The sequence below is a fragment of the Strix uralensis genome, chromosome 4 (genome assembly GCF_047716275.1).
Source record: "Strix uralensis isolate ZFMK-TIS-50842 chromosome 4, bStrUra1, whole genome shotgun sequence".
Lineage (NCBI taxonomy): Eukaryota > Metazoa > Chordata > Aves > Strigiformes > Strigidae > Strix > Strix uralensis.
The window spans coordinates 10,440,134-10,454,783 of record NC_133975.1 but is presented as its reverse complement, the minus strand read 5'-3'; the positions used below and the strand labels follow the sequence as shown (position 1 = coordinate 10,454,783).

At 41.9% G+C, this 14,650-nt stretch overlaps 1 protein-coding gene across 1 annotated transcript in view; it reads right to left on the bottom strand.

The window, feature by feature from the left end:
- Positions 1-13,188, bottom strand: part of FAM193A (family with sequence similarity 193 member A) — a 79,349-nt gene extending 66,161 nt beyond the window's left edge. Inside the window, exon 1 of the mRNA XM_074865617.1 lies at positions 13,054-13,188. The gene's annotated coding sequence lies outside the window, so the exon portion shown is untranslated. The remainder of the gene's footprint in view (positions 1-13,053) is intronic.
- Positions 13,189-14,650: the final 1,462 nt, after the last annotated feature.

Genomic DNA, 14,650 nt, shown 5'->3' with positions numbered 1-14,650 from the left:
TTCCCCCCCAAAAAAAGAAAACAGAGAAACCACCACCAACCAAAAAACACCAAACAAAGCCCGCCAAACAAACAAAAAAAACCAATCATAAAGGAAATTAATTGTATTCTTCAGACAAATCATCTACCTTTTAGTATGTATCAAGGTAGATAATTACCAATACTGTTGTCCATTAATATTTTAAAAGAAGATTAAAAGTACTGTAATCAGCAGAGTCTACCTAAGACAATTCACAAAGAGAAAAAACAGGGCCAAACTTCCCTGGTAGCTACGGAGCTCCTCGTACACTGCTGTGCTCAGACTGCCTGCTTGCTCAGTGCCTGCTCACCAGTTACTCAAATCCATGCTCTCCCTCACAAACATACAAGTAAAAGTGTGATTAGGAAGATGGAAAAAGACACCCTAATCAGAAGGATAAATCCAGACAGTAGCAGTGGGACACATAACCATCCTTTATACCTTTCCCACCACTATTTTCTGGCATTAGAGTGGAGTTGTAAGCCTATCCAATGTAATTTCCTTTCAGGAAGGCCAACTAGATCAGGATGCCTGACCACAAAAAGGGCTGGCTTTCCAGAAAGAAGAGCTACAGCCATCCTCCTCCCTGTTCACTAGTGTCGATCAAATTTTGCTTAAGAGGAAAGGAAGAATCACAAAAACATTGGAGAGGCAGACGCACCAGGTGCCAGAAAGACATCTTCTTCCAGTGATCCTCTCATGGTTTAATGAAAGGGATTCGTGCTCCACTAAACCCCAGTAAACCCCACTAAGCAGACAATTACAAAAGAAATAATCATCAGACGTAACACCTCCCTGACCACGTACTAACACTTATTAATAGATTATTCCTATACTTACCCAAACTCTCTCATGTCACAGACAGCCCCCCTACAAAATACCCGTTTTGGTGAAAAAGATTAAGACAAGGACACTAAAAATTTACTAGTCATAAATACAAAGCCTTAAAACCATCAATAAAGGCAGACTCCACCGCATGAAGGTTTTTTTTGCTGATCATGAGTTAATACAAACATTACAAAAAACTTTGCATGTAACTTCAAAAAGTTAAAATTACTCAAGCAAACCATACAAAACAATGTTTGTGGCAAAAGTGGCAGATAGGACAATGCAAGCAAACAGTGAAGACTAACTTCCTGCTATTAAAAAAAAGGAAATACATGAGTCACAAAGAAACCATAGAAAATTCTTTTCTCATCAGAATAATTCATCCTGAACTTGGGAAAACAATTCAAATGTAAAAATACAATTATTTAGGACTTTTTTTTTTTAATATTAGGGCAATACCTCAAGTATCCTCATATTATAGCATTGCACACTATGTATCAGCCATTTTGCCAAGCCAAGACTTCATGCAAAAAGCTAATGAATGATAGGGATGTTGGCTTTCTCAGGATTATCATAAATATTAACAGGATTGGGAGTAACTGGATTTAATGGATTTTTTTAGTGTCTTCAGTATAAGGGAGGTCTAATGCTAGTTAGGATCCTCTAGGCTTTAACAGGAAACAGACATGGACTACCATAGACTTTTGCAGCTTAGCTGTCAAATCGTCAGAAATACCTTATTGACTGAGAGGATGAGCCAGTCCCACTAACAGGAAGCATCATAAGATGCAACCCACTGACTTCAGTATTTGTTTCAGAACTGGCTTCACATTTACGCAAATACTCATTTTTGTCCTTCGTCAAAAGCCACAAAGGCAAGCACCCATTCAGACTTCTATTGGAAAGCTCTATTTGTATTAAGGAATAAATTTCCACAAGCCATTACTAGTAATGTTTTGGCCACTACTAGTAATGTTTTAACAAATTCCTGGGGACCAGAACAATCCCTTAAACCACACGCAGTCACTAGATATTCCACCTGATTTGCAATGAAAATATATGCCCAGAGTAACTTTAAATATTGACAAAAGAATACTCTTCTCATTCTTATTACAAAGGCATAAGACACAGCCATCAAGTTTAAAGAACATGCAACAAGCAGTCTAAATAATAGTCAACGTATGCATGATTAAATGTCATGATTTCCCCATAATTCTGAAAAAGCTAGGTCGCCAATGCCATCACTTCCAAAAACATGAAATAATAATTAATATTTAACTTTGTTACTCTGCAGTGTTCCTCAGTACAAAGTTCTTCCTCCTCCTACATAAGGTTTCAAATTTATAGCTGTACAAGTATGGTAGCCTGTTCTCAGACAGAGAAAAAAATCATTGTAATTTTTTTCCATTGAAAGCATAGAAATATTTTTTTAAAGCAAAGTATATCTGAAAATTATGGAAGTTTAATTTTGTCCACTTTCATTCCTGTGGTTCAGACTCTTAGCCAGTTATGACACTAACAAAAAAAAAAAAACAAAACAGTCAGCTTCAGGCTGCTGCTGCAAGCTGTCTCAAATCACAGCAGACACCAGTACAATTCCCTGCAGACTCCCTGAAAAAAGCAGAGAATTGACAGTATAGTGGAGATTAATCTTGGGAGTAGCCAGGAAAACGAAGTAAAGATAAAATAAGATGATCACACAGATAAAAGTGCAAAGTTTCTTCTGACAGTAAAAGAGTGTTCTATCTCTTGCTGAGTGACAGAATAAAACCTTAATTCATCTGAAGCCTATTCCAGTGAATATTTGGGTTTCAACTACACACTATACCTGCATAGATAAGTTATGGCCATTAAAATAAAGCAGTGAAAAACTTCTAGTGAACCACTGCTAAACCACTAACTTGCCATCTGTTGTAGCAGCAGCTTATTGAAGATAAGCAGCCTGGAAGCATTACGGCAATTAAGAAATCTTTTGGTCATTAACTCCACACCAATTAAACACTAAAGGCTGGCAAAACTGTACTGTGGCTTAGAACTGCTTTTTAAGGCAAACTCTTCTGTTCCCAATGACTGGTTTCACTGAGACCCAGTGTGGCAAAGAACCCTTAAACATTTACTCAGGCACTTTTTATCCCTCAGCAGCCCTAACACATATGTATGCGCTCTAATAAAAACAACATACATGCACACAAAGTATTTACTTCGTGCCTACACTTACATAGCAACATCATTAATCCACATTCAAAAATGCCATGTTTTAAAAAGCTTGGATACATGCACACACATGTATAAGCATGCACACGCCCATTCTCACTCACACATCTGTCCATGAAAGTGTCCCTGGGCTTGCATCAACATTAGTGCCATCCAAATTCAGAGCCTCACATCCATCTCTGTTCAATACTCCCTACAACAAGTTTGAAGTAGTCAACTATTGGGTTTAATATGGTTATAGAATTTGAAAGATGGTCTGTAACTTCTTGTAATATTCACAAACAAAAGTCTGTCTATGAAAACATGTGAACTCAAGGTATTTTTACATCACAGTTCGTTGCACCTAGATCAATGGAAAAAGCCACTTACTATTAGAAAATAGGTGAACTACCCTTGTGTACAATTCTGTGGTAGCACCACCTTCCCAGCTTTGGAAGAGTTCTGCTCTCAGAGCTAAAACTACTATTTCTGCACGTAGGAAAAAAAAACACCAAAAAAACCAGCCAGAAAACAAGCTTTGGCTTTCAAAAAAAAAAAAATCATCTTAGTTTAAAAGCAAAATTACTTTAGTCCAAAAATACAGAAAAAAATCCAAAAGTTTGCAGTGCCCACAGTCAGTGCACTGACTCCAACCACATCAACATACAGCTGTTTGCACTAGTTCTCTCTCTTTGAAGAAAGCCTCAAAGAGAAGAAGCGGGTGGCAGAGTGCATTCATGTCTGGCACCCCTGCCTAAAGCCACTTCTTTTGTTTGTAAAGGAGCTGTCATTGATGCAGTCTGACAGCACAAAGCTTAAAGCAGAACCGGAGTCAAGGTAGAGCCTTACAGCATTTTGCAGACCATTAGGTGTATGTTACATTTAATACAGTTTCCAACAAATTTCAGCACTACACACAATGAGATACGCCCTAATAAAGAAACACATAGATTTTAAAGAGTCATGTCTTGCATTAATAGACTTCTTCCAGGAGTAGGATTCAATTGACAGCCTTTTCTGTCCCTCACCTTACAATGCTGATATAATTAAGTTTTAGATGTCACTAATGACAGATACTCAAAACCTATGAAGGACATGACCAAAACTTATTAGTCAAGTTAAAAAAAAAAAAAAGGTTACATAATGTCACGCTCAGTTAATATGTTCAAGAGTCTTTCTTTCATGAACTGACTTGCCCATTTTAAAAGGCTAAGCATATTTCATGTACATCAATAATGCTTGCTCTTTTACAGCTTTCTCTCCTCATCCACATTAACTCATCTCCTACATCATCCAAGAGGAAAGAAAAAGCCATTTTAGTCTTATTCTATCCTTCCAAAGACATCATCCCCATTCACTAACCACAGACTTCTCTTATCAGATCTGTAATTGCCACCTGTTTCTTCTGACAGATGGGGAGAATAAAAGTAGACCAAAAAAGACCAGCCCCTGAGAAAGCAGTATTTTGCTAAATACAAGTGTTTCAGGGTCTTGTTCAGATGTCAGTCTAATTGACAAATATCCAGGTTTATAGCTCCTAAATAGTTGGTGGTGGTGCTACAGAAAGAATGTTTGATGGACATGGCTGAACACGAACTCTGAGTTATTATGCACCAGCTCTGGCAGAAGCCGGACAGCCATGCTAGCACACAGATGTGCTAAATCCACCTGAGAGGCAGATTACTACCACGAATCCAGATCATCGATTAGGTTAGATGACCAATTTTAGATGAAAGCTGGCTCAGTAGATGGATGCTCCTAACACAACACGCCATATGCATTTTTCCCCCCTTGCCAATAGCTGTCTGAGTGTTATAACTAAATGAGATTCCCATTACTGTAAACCTCTTTCAGCTTCTGATGCTGTACTCTCCAATACCCTCTTTGGGGAGTAATTTCAGCTGGTACTTCTGCTATGTTTGCAGATTTCCTAAAGGAGGTGAGTGAGACCGTAAGGGAGAGGGAAAAAGAAAACTACACAGAAACACCTCTCAATTATTTCACTGTTGTCCACATAAGGCTAAGTACCAAAAGCCTTAGCAGAGACTTAAGTTGCTAGTGTTTACACTCCTAATTCAGAAAACTACAGAGAGTTATGGATCTATGGAGTCCTTTACATTTTTACAGAACAACTATTGGATTTAATTACTGTAGCTAACCTATCAACCATATAATATTTAATAAACAGATATCAATCACTAGAGTTCTATGATAGTGATGCATATATTTATATACAACCTTTAGAAAGCATATTCACAGATTTGGGACATAAACCAACCACTGCCCAGTTCTCTACACTGCTTGGTTTTGCTTTAACTTTTAAGCAGAGAAGCTGTTATTTCCAAAAAGAGCAACAACTGACTTACGGATCAAAGTGAGCAAAGCTGACATTGCAATGCAAGCTATGACTAAACTAACACTTTTGATAGCGTAGGCATAATTAATATCTAGAAGAATAAAGATGAGCATCTGAAAATTTAGATCTAGAACAGTGAAGTCCCCTGGGCTGCCACCCGGACACTTCTATCCACCCTGCTACCTTTCCCTGGAGAAGACAAGGAACAGCTATTTAGAGCAGCAAACACTGCCCCAACAGCTGATCACATCCTCCATCTGTTCACAGCTCAACACAGACCACTGAACTGCTGCCAAAGCAGTTAAAATAAAACCAGCAGCTTTTTCTACCAGCAACTGCCATCCATGCACACTCCCAGAAATTAGTCCTCGCTGCCTACCACAGCGGAAGGCTCCTGGCCCCTCCTGCACTGCCAGGAGTTCACTTCTCACAGCCAGGTTCTAAGATGAGTAGAAGATGAGACCATACAAGAAGCCCTAAAGCCCAGATGCCAAGTCTGCTCTAGATCAAGGCACTCCAAAGCTCTGGACTTCAAAATACTGACTTTAGTAACCCTGTAAAAAATTATTTACCTGGATGACTGTGGTCTCATGTTTTTGAAGTTCCTTCAGAAGCAAACACTTGACAAAGGTACTACAAACCAGTTCAACAGATCAACGTGTTAAAGGAGGACTAGTGTAAAGATCTACTGTGCATGATGACTTAACTTTGTGGCATTCCACCACAAGTAACACTACAGAGGCATTTGCAACCTATTCTGTTTTATTTCTCTAGGCCTGAGAAGAGACTATGTACAGCAATGTTTCATGGAAGTACCCAGAGCTTTTCTTCCAAGAAACGCATAGTGGAGTCACTCTTCTGTTCCTCCCTATACGTGAGCAAAGCTACCCTTTCAGTTTTAAGAAATGACGCAGGGGGTCACTCATCTCAACCCTTTTGAGCTCCAGCTGGTTTTGGTTTGGTTTTTTTTCTTTCAAATAAAGAAAGAAGCCATAACTCAATAGACAAGCATAGGCTAAGCATGGCCTCCTGCAGAGATTTTTCATACTATCCAACTCTAGGCTCATACCAAAGTTCCTCAAGGCTTCCTTTAATAAAGAGTAGAGATGGCCACTCTACAGTGATGCAAAACAGGAGCACCTCCCTCTCAGATGCCCGAGTATGTTCTATCATTACAAGATATTTGAGATGGAGAGAACTACATTTCTGGCCTGTACAACAAAAGGTAAGTTGATTATTTAAGAACATGGTTAAAGTTCACACTCCAAGAAAGTTTTTCTCCAGCACTATCACCAGTCCAACATGAACAACTTCAATTCAACAGTCAAACAGGCTCACAGGCAACCCCATTAATTTTTCCCCTAAAATCCACTTCGTAAAACAGTGCTCATACTAACCTCTGCACCACTAAGGCAGCTGTACATTCTATATTAAAAAAGAAAACATATAGAAAAGATATGAAAAAGAAAATATATACTTCAGGAAAAATACTATATTGCTCAGACCTATCTTTAATACTATTCCTGGTGTGTTTCCTCACACAGCTAGGAGGTAAAGGTCAATAATGTCACAGGCTGCCATGAATTTTGACAATATAAAATTAAGTATTTCTTGTATCAAAAAAATAATGTCATAGTTATTTTACTGCATCCTCAGACGAGCCTCAATTTGGGCAGTTCCCATAATAACATTAAGAACAGCATCATAAAAGTCATTTCCCAGCTGAACTCTTTATTTGCAGCACAAGAAATTTGGAACTTGTAGATTAAGATATTAGCAAAGAAAGAGAACTGAACTGCAGCACTCTTCTATCCATTTCAATCAAATTTTTCCTTCTGTTTAATTATCCTCGGAAAATTTCACATATGGAATACTCTTTCTCAAACAGAGCAGTCCAAAGCTACCTCAGTCACTATTAAAATAAAAAAGTTACCACAAGAAAGGAAAATGTAGGAACTGTTTTCATTACCTTAATAAAAGAGGATATATGACCTCCTTTCCCACCAGTGAAGGAGCCCTGACAAATATTAAATCTTCTTTGATTACCCAGATCCATATAAACCTGGAACACTGCCTAGCACATCCATGAAGCCCTGTACATCCTAAACAAAGCAGGTTTATTTCCCAGTTATTTCTCCTAATAGCTTCTTCACAACATATCTTCAGCAGACCTGTATTTGTTAAGGACCACCCTTACTACACATACATCAGTCCTGCAGGCACCAAACACCACCAAATTGAATTTCCACATCCACACAGTTCTCCTTGCCAGGCAAGAAGAGAGGAAGCCTGGATCCCTTCCTTACACAGACTGTAAAGCAGAAAGGATTTGAGGGCTCCCCTCAAGATGGGATACCACTACAAAATGATAAATGCCATAATCAAAAAAATAATGTGGTATCAGATATCTAAATGAAGCTTCAGGTACTGCTTGGGATCAAAAAAATTGCAGGACAAAAACTGGACAAGAACCCTGAATAGTCTCATCAATATGCACCTATTTCAGAACTAACTTTTCATAATAATCTAGTTCCAAATTAAATCAACAAGGTCTCATTTTCACAGACAGGAAACAGAAGTTTGGAGGAGAAGGGAGTCACTACATTTTTTTTTAGAGTAAAACATTTCTCCCTCTCAATCTCTCTCAACCATTTTGCAAACAATATAGCAAGGAAAAAAAAAAATCCTTTGCCTTCACACCCAGAATCAAATATCTCATAACAAAGCCATAGGAGGATAGTTAGCCTAGCTAGTACAGATCAGACATCACTGAACCAGATGTCTTTTTTTTGGACACACTTTCCACATGTTTCATCTAACAATTCACAACAGATTATTCTCATTATCAATTCACCATGATAGAGCAGGTGCAGGAGGTGGGGGAGAAATGGAGTGCTCAGGGATTGGATATACGTCAAGGTCATGAGTACACACAGACACACACTTCCCAGGAGCAGTATTACAAGATCTGAACACACCACTAATACTTGTGCCTGTGGTCTCAGATCTATTAGTCTTAACCGATCACAGGAAGAATCTAAGAAAGAGCTATTAATGTGAATGCTATGCAACTATTAAGCTTGTTTTAAAGTTCGAAATGTTCTAGTTAAGATTCATTTAAGCCACAATAGAATCTCTTTCTAAATTAGCAAGTTAACTCAACCATACCACCTAAACCCAATCCTAATAGTGTTATCCTATTCTGTTACATCTCCTTTTATCAAAAAAAAATAAGCAGAGCATAAGCTCTTCAGGGCAGGGACTGCATGTCTATTTAAAAAAAAGAGAGAGTGAACTGCATTTAGTCAGAGGAACAAATATGCTATCAGACTGTCAAAAAGACTTATTTTTCACTGAGTAAGTGTTATGAGTGTTTAGAAGTACCTGCTTTCTCAGCCTGAGGAGTAGAGGTTACAATACTATTTTATTTATTGGAATTTCTCTAGTTTACCTGAACCTTGACCAAAAAAAATGGCCAAAATAAGTTTGCTTTTAGACAGGAGGAGGCCCAACATAAAAGTACAAAAGCTAGCTATTTGCTGAACTTCTGAGTTCCTGACAAAGCTCCTCTTTTGTATACTATTTCTTTTGAATGTTTGAATCATGGAGGGGGAAGAGAAAAAAAGGGAAAATCTCAAACAATAAATCAAGCACAGATATCAGTAAAATGCAAAGAACTTCAAAGCTGCTAAAAAAAATGGTCTAAAAGGTGGCAATGTATGGTCTGCTATGTATAGCATCTCCCATTTAAAAAGCAGTATCTTGTAATAAAGGAATAGTCCAGTGAAATATTTGATGAAAATTCTAAAACAGACAGCTCACATGTAAGAAGATTTAATACATTACTACAATTGACAAACAATACTTTGAAAAATGTAAGTGACAGCACTGTAAAATGGCTACTAAATTATTCCCCTTAATAACACAAGGTCAGGCCTGTAACAAAAACTACAACTGCAGCTGATCAGCCACTGACACAAAACTCCTCACCCCAAAGTACCTGAACATAAGGAACAGACAATTTTGCTACAGTATATCTATGAGTTATACAGTGGTTGATAATCAAATGCATCTCACAGCATCAATAATCCAACTGTCAGTCAAAAATTTATAGGATCAAATTATGAAGGCCTGACGCAATGCACTACTGAATTTTAAAAAAAATAATAATTAAACAAACCAACAGAAAGCAAGATCTATTTCTTTAAATATATACATTAAACTTCAAAATGTTTATTTTATTTTCTGGCTAAAAATTACTATTATTTATAGGATACCTAACTCTTCACTCTGTAACACTGCTGTAAATAGTTCTGTAAGGAAAAAAATGTAAATCCTAGGGAAGTCCTGCAGCAGCACCACACAACTCAATTACTTTGTTTCCAGTAACTCCACACAGCTACAGGTTTCCAAAAACTGAGATACTCCCTTCCACTGAAACACTGCCAAAGCATCCTTAATTTCACTATCATTCTAAAACATCTCATAGTGCTAGAGAGGATGAATTTGGATGCTATAAAGCATGTGCATGGGGCAACGTAGCTTCCAGGAAGATTCCATTAGGAGTTGCCCACTTGCATCCCAGAACAGGACTTAGCATGTATTCTAATGCAGAATTTAGCCTACAGTCTTAAAAAACCCCTCCAGATAAGGTGTATAAAAACCTCAAATAAAATATACTTGTTAGTTCTAACAGGCTTAGCTAGAATTTCAATACTGGCACATGTGCTTTTAGTTTCAACCATAAATACAGCCCTTTTAAAATTCTGTTCAACCTGTTTTATAAAGCATGTTAAAAGCATACATCATTCTGAACTATTATTGACACACAAGAACATGGAGCATACAAGGGATGACTCCTTCAACATCCTGTTTCACTCTACATTTCAGACAAGTTTTGGAATAACCATCTAATAGAATGTTAGCAGAAGGATGTGCCCACCACATTCAGAACGGATGCCCTAAAACCAGGGAAGTGACGAAAGCTGGAAAACAGAAAGCATGCTAACAAGGAGAAAACATTATGCTGTGCAGCAAATACAGAAATCATGGGGTTTTTATATTTTATATATTTTGAGAGATTAAACATTCAAGATTGTCCAGCAGAGAATTGGCTGATGATTTCTCTTACCCACTAACAGGAACTTTACAATATTCTGTGTAAGATGAAAGTAAAGCAACTCTGGTTACTACTTTACAGCTATTAGTGCATTGCTTACTCTCCATACAGCCAAAACAAATATTGCACCTAATTTAGAAGTGATCAGTCATGTAAAATACACAGTTTTCTTTCTCAACTTAATCCAGAAAAAACATATGCTAGTCTTTCACTCAAAGAACTAAGTCTTGTTTTGACCATGTACCCTTAACTAGCAAATTATTAACCATTAGGGAGATCACATACTCATGTAAGTAACAGTCATGTTATGCTTTAAGATTTCATCTTTGAAGCAAGCAGTAGCAACTTTCATATGTCACCACCATTGGAAAGGTATTGAAATGTCAAGAAAAAGGTCATTGAAACCAGTATGGAGGAAGTAACACCAACTTTAAAGGAGCATTATGGAGTATAAGCATTACCTTTCAGAAACTGAGCACAGGGATTTATCTATCCTCAAAATCTAATTCTACTATGCTTACTGTTTGATTAAATAAGGTGTGTGTTGCAGGTTTATTCTAGCTCAACTAACTGATCTATTCAGTCAACTTCTTAATTCCCCATTTGTCCATCAGTCTTCAGAATCACTTGCACTACACCGTTAAGTGAAATAGAAACATTTGACAAATTGCATAGACATCCAGGAGTATAAGCAAAAAAGATCAATTAAGACAAAGTTACAAATGCATTCCAAATAGCATGTTGTGCTCACTTATAAGAGTATGAATAACGTATCAGTACATGTAATATACACAAGTATTTTCCCAGAAATTTAGTGCCGAAATACTGTATTTCATTTTGAAGATATGACTTATACTTTCCAAGTGAAGACTCCTGAAGACTGGGAAATTTTATTAGGAAGTACCTAGTCTGAAAGAAAGAAGAAACATTAAGTAGGAAGACTAGCAGCGATGTTGCCCTTTCAAGACAAATTTCAGAATTCATTCAGTGTGATTAGATTAGAACTAAAGTCCTCGACTACACATAACCACAAGATACAAACAGATCAAAATTTCAGGGATAGTGGAGCCTTCACTATTTGAATCACATCAATGCTCCATTCTGCATATCACTCCACTGCTTGTTGTCTTTCCCTTGGCATTACCATGTTTATTCCAACAATATCTAGGAACCTGTGCCTGGAAGAACTTGCAATCTAAAACGTAAAACAAAACAAGATGTATCTTCCTGCTAGAGGTTTAACTAGAACAGAGTTTAGTGATGACTTGCAAGTTACAAATAAAAACCTGCACACCTCTTTGCCATTATGTACATCATTCTGGATATCTAAATCATATAAGGGTTACTGTCCCAAAAGGAAATTATGCCTGAAATAAGTGTCAGATTAGAACAGACATACAGAAATGGTTAATCTAAAACTGTGGATTTTGGGTAACCAAGTATGAGAGCATAGAAAGACAAGATTTAAGGGGGGGGGGGGGGGGGGGGGCGGGGAGTGGAGAGGAAGTTAATCTACAAACATCAGATTGCTTGTTGACCTAGCAAAATAGATGGGCACAAAATTACAAGGAGAACAAAAAAAAAAAACATTTGTTACATCATGGTATTTCAGAGACCCTACATCACAAAAGCTATTTTTTTCTATTTCCCCCTCACATGTACAAGTTTATGAGAGTGAGAGAGGAAACGGAGCAGGCTGTATGACATACACATGGAAGTCTAAAGATGCTGTCAGCAGGAAATGCTTTTGTAAATATGATACCTAAATGCAAGCTTTGTGTAGATAACAAAAAATCTGGGGTAACCTTTACATGAGAAAGGAACGTAAACTTATTTACTTTTTTGTCACTTGAGCCAGTAGTATACCTTTTTAAAGGCCTAATCCTTGAGCAATTTTTATTAAAAAAAGACCAATTAAACCACACAATCGGCTCCCAACAAATTTCACCACATTATGAAATAATGTAACAGATCTAAATTATTCTGAGGCACCAGAGTGCAAACCACAGCCCAAGCTACAGTGAACCTTCTATGCTTAACGAAGTTGTCTACTGCAAAAAGGGCTCCAATAGGAAAAAAAATACACAAAGGTATATTTTTGATTTTTCAAGGCCTGCCCGCCTATTTCCTACAGCTCCCGCATTAAGGTGGGGCCCGAGTCCGAAGACCCCCAAGGATGAGGACCCTGGAGCTGGCTCCTGCCGGGATTTCAGCAGAAACCCCCGGACGACACGGCCCCGAGCAGCCTGCGCTGCCCTTCCCCCACAAAGGGTGGGGAGCCGAGGACACTGCCCAGCCCCACCGCCGCGCCACGCCGGGCAGCGCCGCGGCCCCCGGCCGCTGCGAGGGGCCCAGCACTCGCTTCCCCCGCCCCACCGAGGCCCCGGGGCCCGCACCCACCGAAAAGGGCTGGAGGAGAGGGCGGATGGCGCGGCGGCCGCCCCCCGGCTGCCAGCACCGCCCGCCCGGGTGGGTGTGTGCCGGGCCCGCCGCAGCGGGATGTCACCGCCGCCCGCCCTGGCGCCCCCCCCCCCCTCACCTCGCCGTGTCCCGCCGCGGCCCCGCCGCCGCCCAGGGCTCCGTTGCCGGCGGCCGTCGCCGGCGCTGTCAGCAGGCCGCCCACCGCGCTCGGCGAGGCGGCGGCCGCCTGGGTCGCAGCCCGCAGAGGGGCCGCTCCCGCCGCCGCCCCGGCCTTGCCCAGGCCGCCGGCGCCGCCGCCGCCGCTGGGTCCCGGCCCGCCGGTGCTGCTGAGGCCGCCGCCCCGCTTGTTCTTCCGGCGCTTGGCTCCGCGCTTGGCGTCGGCCGGACTCATCGTGCCTGACACCCGGGCAAGGGAGGAGGGAGCGGGGAGGGGGGGGGAGGGAGGAGGAGAAGAAGGAGGAGGAGGAGGAGGGGAAGGGGCGCGGGGCCGCCGCGAGCGCCCGGGAGCGGAGGGGACGGGCAGGGCCGGGGCACGGGCTACCCCGGGCGCCGAGGAGCGGAGCGCACCGACTGTCACGGCCACGGGGACTCCCTCGGCCCCAGCGCCGCTGACCAGAGTTACCGTCCAATATGGCGGACACAAGGGGAAAGTGATCCCCCTTTACGTCGGGGGGCTCCCCCTTGCGCTGACGGGAACCCGCCCCGCGGGGCACGCTGGGATACGTAGTTCTCGCTCCGCGCCACAGCCCGTCGCCGAGGGGGACGGCGGACTACAACTCCCGGCGTGCACTGCGAGGCCTGCCCGGGCGCGGCCGGTGAGCTCACCCGTCCCCGCGGTGGCCGCTGGGAGCTGTAGTCCCCCCCACAGCCGTTAGCCCCGCTGGCCGACGTTGCCACCCCGGTCAAGGGACTACACCGCCGCCCGAGAGCCGGTGCGCACCACGTGACGCGCGCCCCCGCGTCTTAAAGGGACCGCAGCTCCCGGCTGCTCCCTCAGGGGGCTGAAGCGCCAGGGGACGTGTTCTCTCAGAGCGGCGGGTGGGCTGCGGCCCCTTCCGCGGGGGAAGGAGCCGCAGCCCACCCGCCGCTCTGAGAGAACACAGCCCTTCGATGTGGGGCTGCTTTGGCAGCAGGTGTTGCTCGGTGGGATGGGCTTCCCCCAGCACCCCACAAACACCGCCTCCCCCAAATCCCAGGCAGGGCAGGCTGAAAATGGAGGTTACACCTCTCGGGCTGGTGGCTGAGGGCCCTGCTCCGCCCTGGAAGCTCCCTGAGGCCTTTGCCTCTGAGGCCAGCAGGCGCCTGAGGTGCTAGCCTCCAGGTTAGGCCAGGCTCCTCCAACCATCATCACCTGGTAGCAGATTATAAACTACTGCTGCCATCGTTTCCCCAGGTTGTTCTCCACAACGCACAATCACGTGTATGGGCCCAGGAAAAATGCGATGCTGTAGTGCTGGGCTTTGACGTGACTGAGCGGGGTGATATAAAAATAATAGACACAAGCACATTAGACCTGGTGATAACTTACGGCTGTATAAAATCTTACTGCAGCGTAACCCCAGCAGAAGTAGGGAGGTGATAGTCTCCCTGTACTCTGCACTGGGGAGGCCACACCTGGAGTATTGTGTCCAGTTTTGGGCAGCTAAATACAAGAGAGATAAAAGGTGCTGGAACGAGTGCAGAGGAGGGCAACGAAGCTGGTGAAGGGCCTGGAG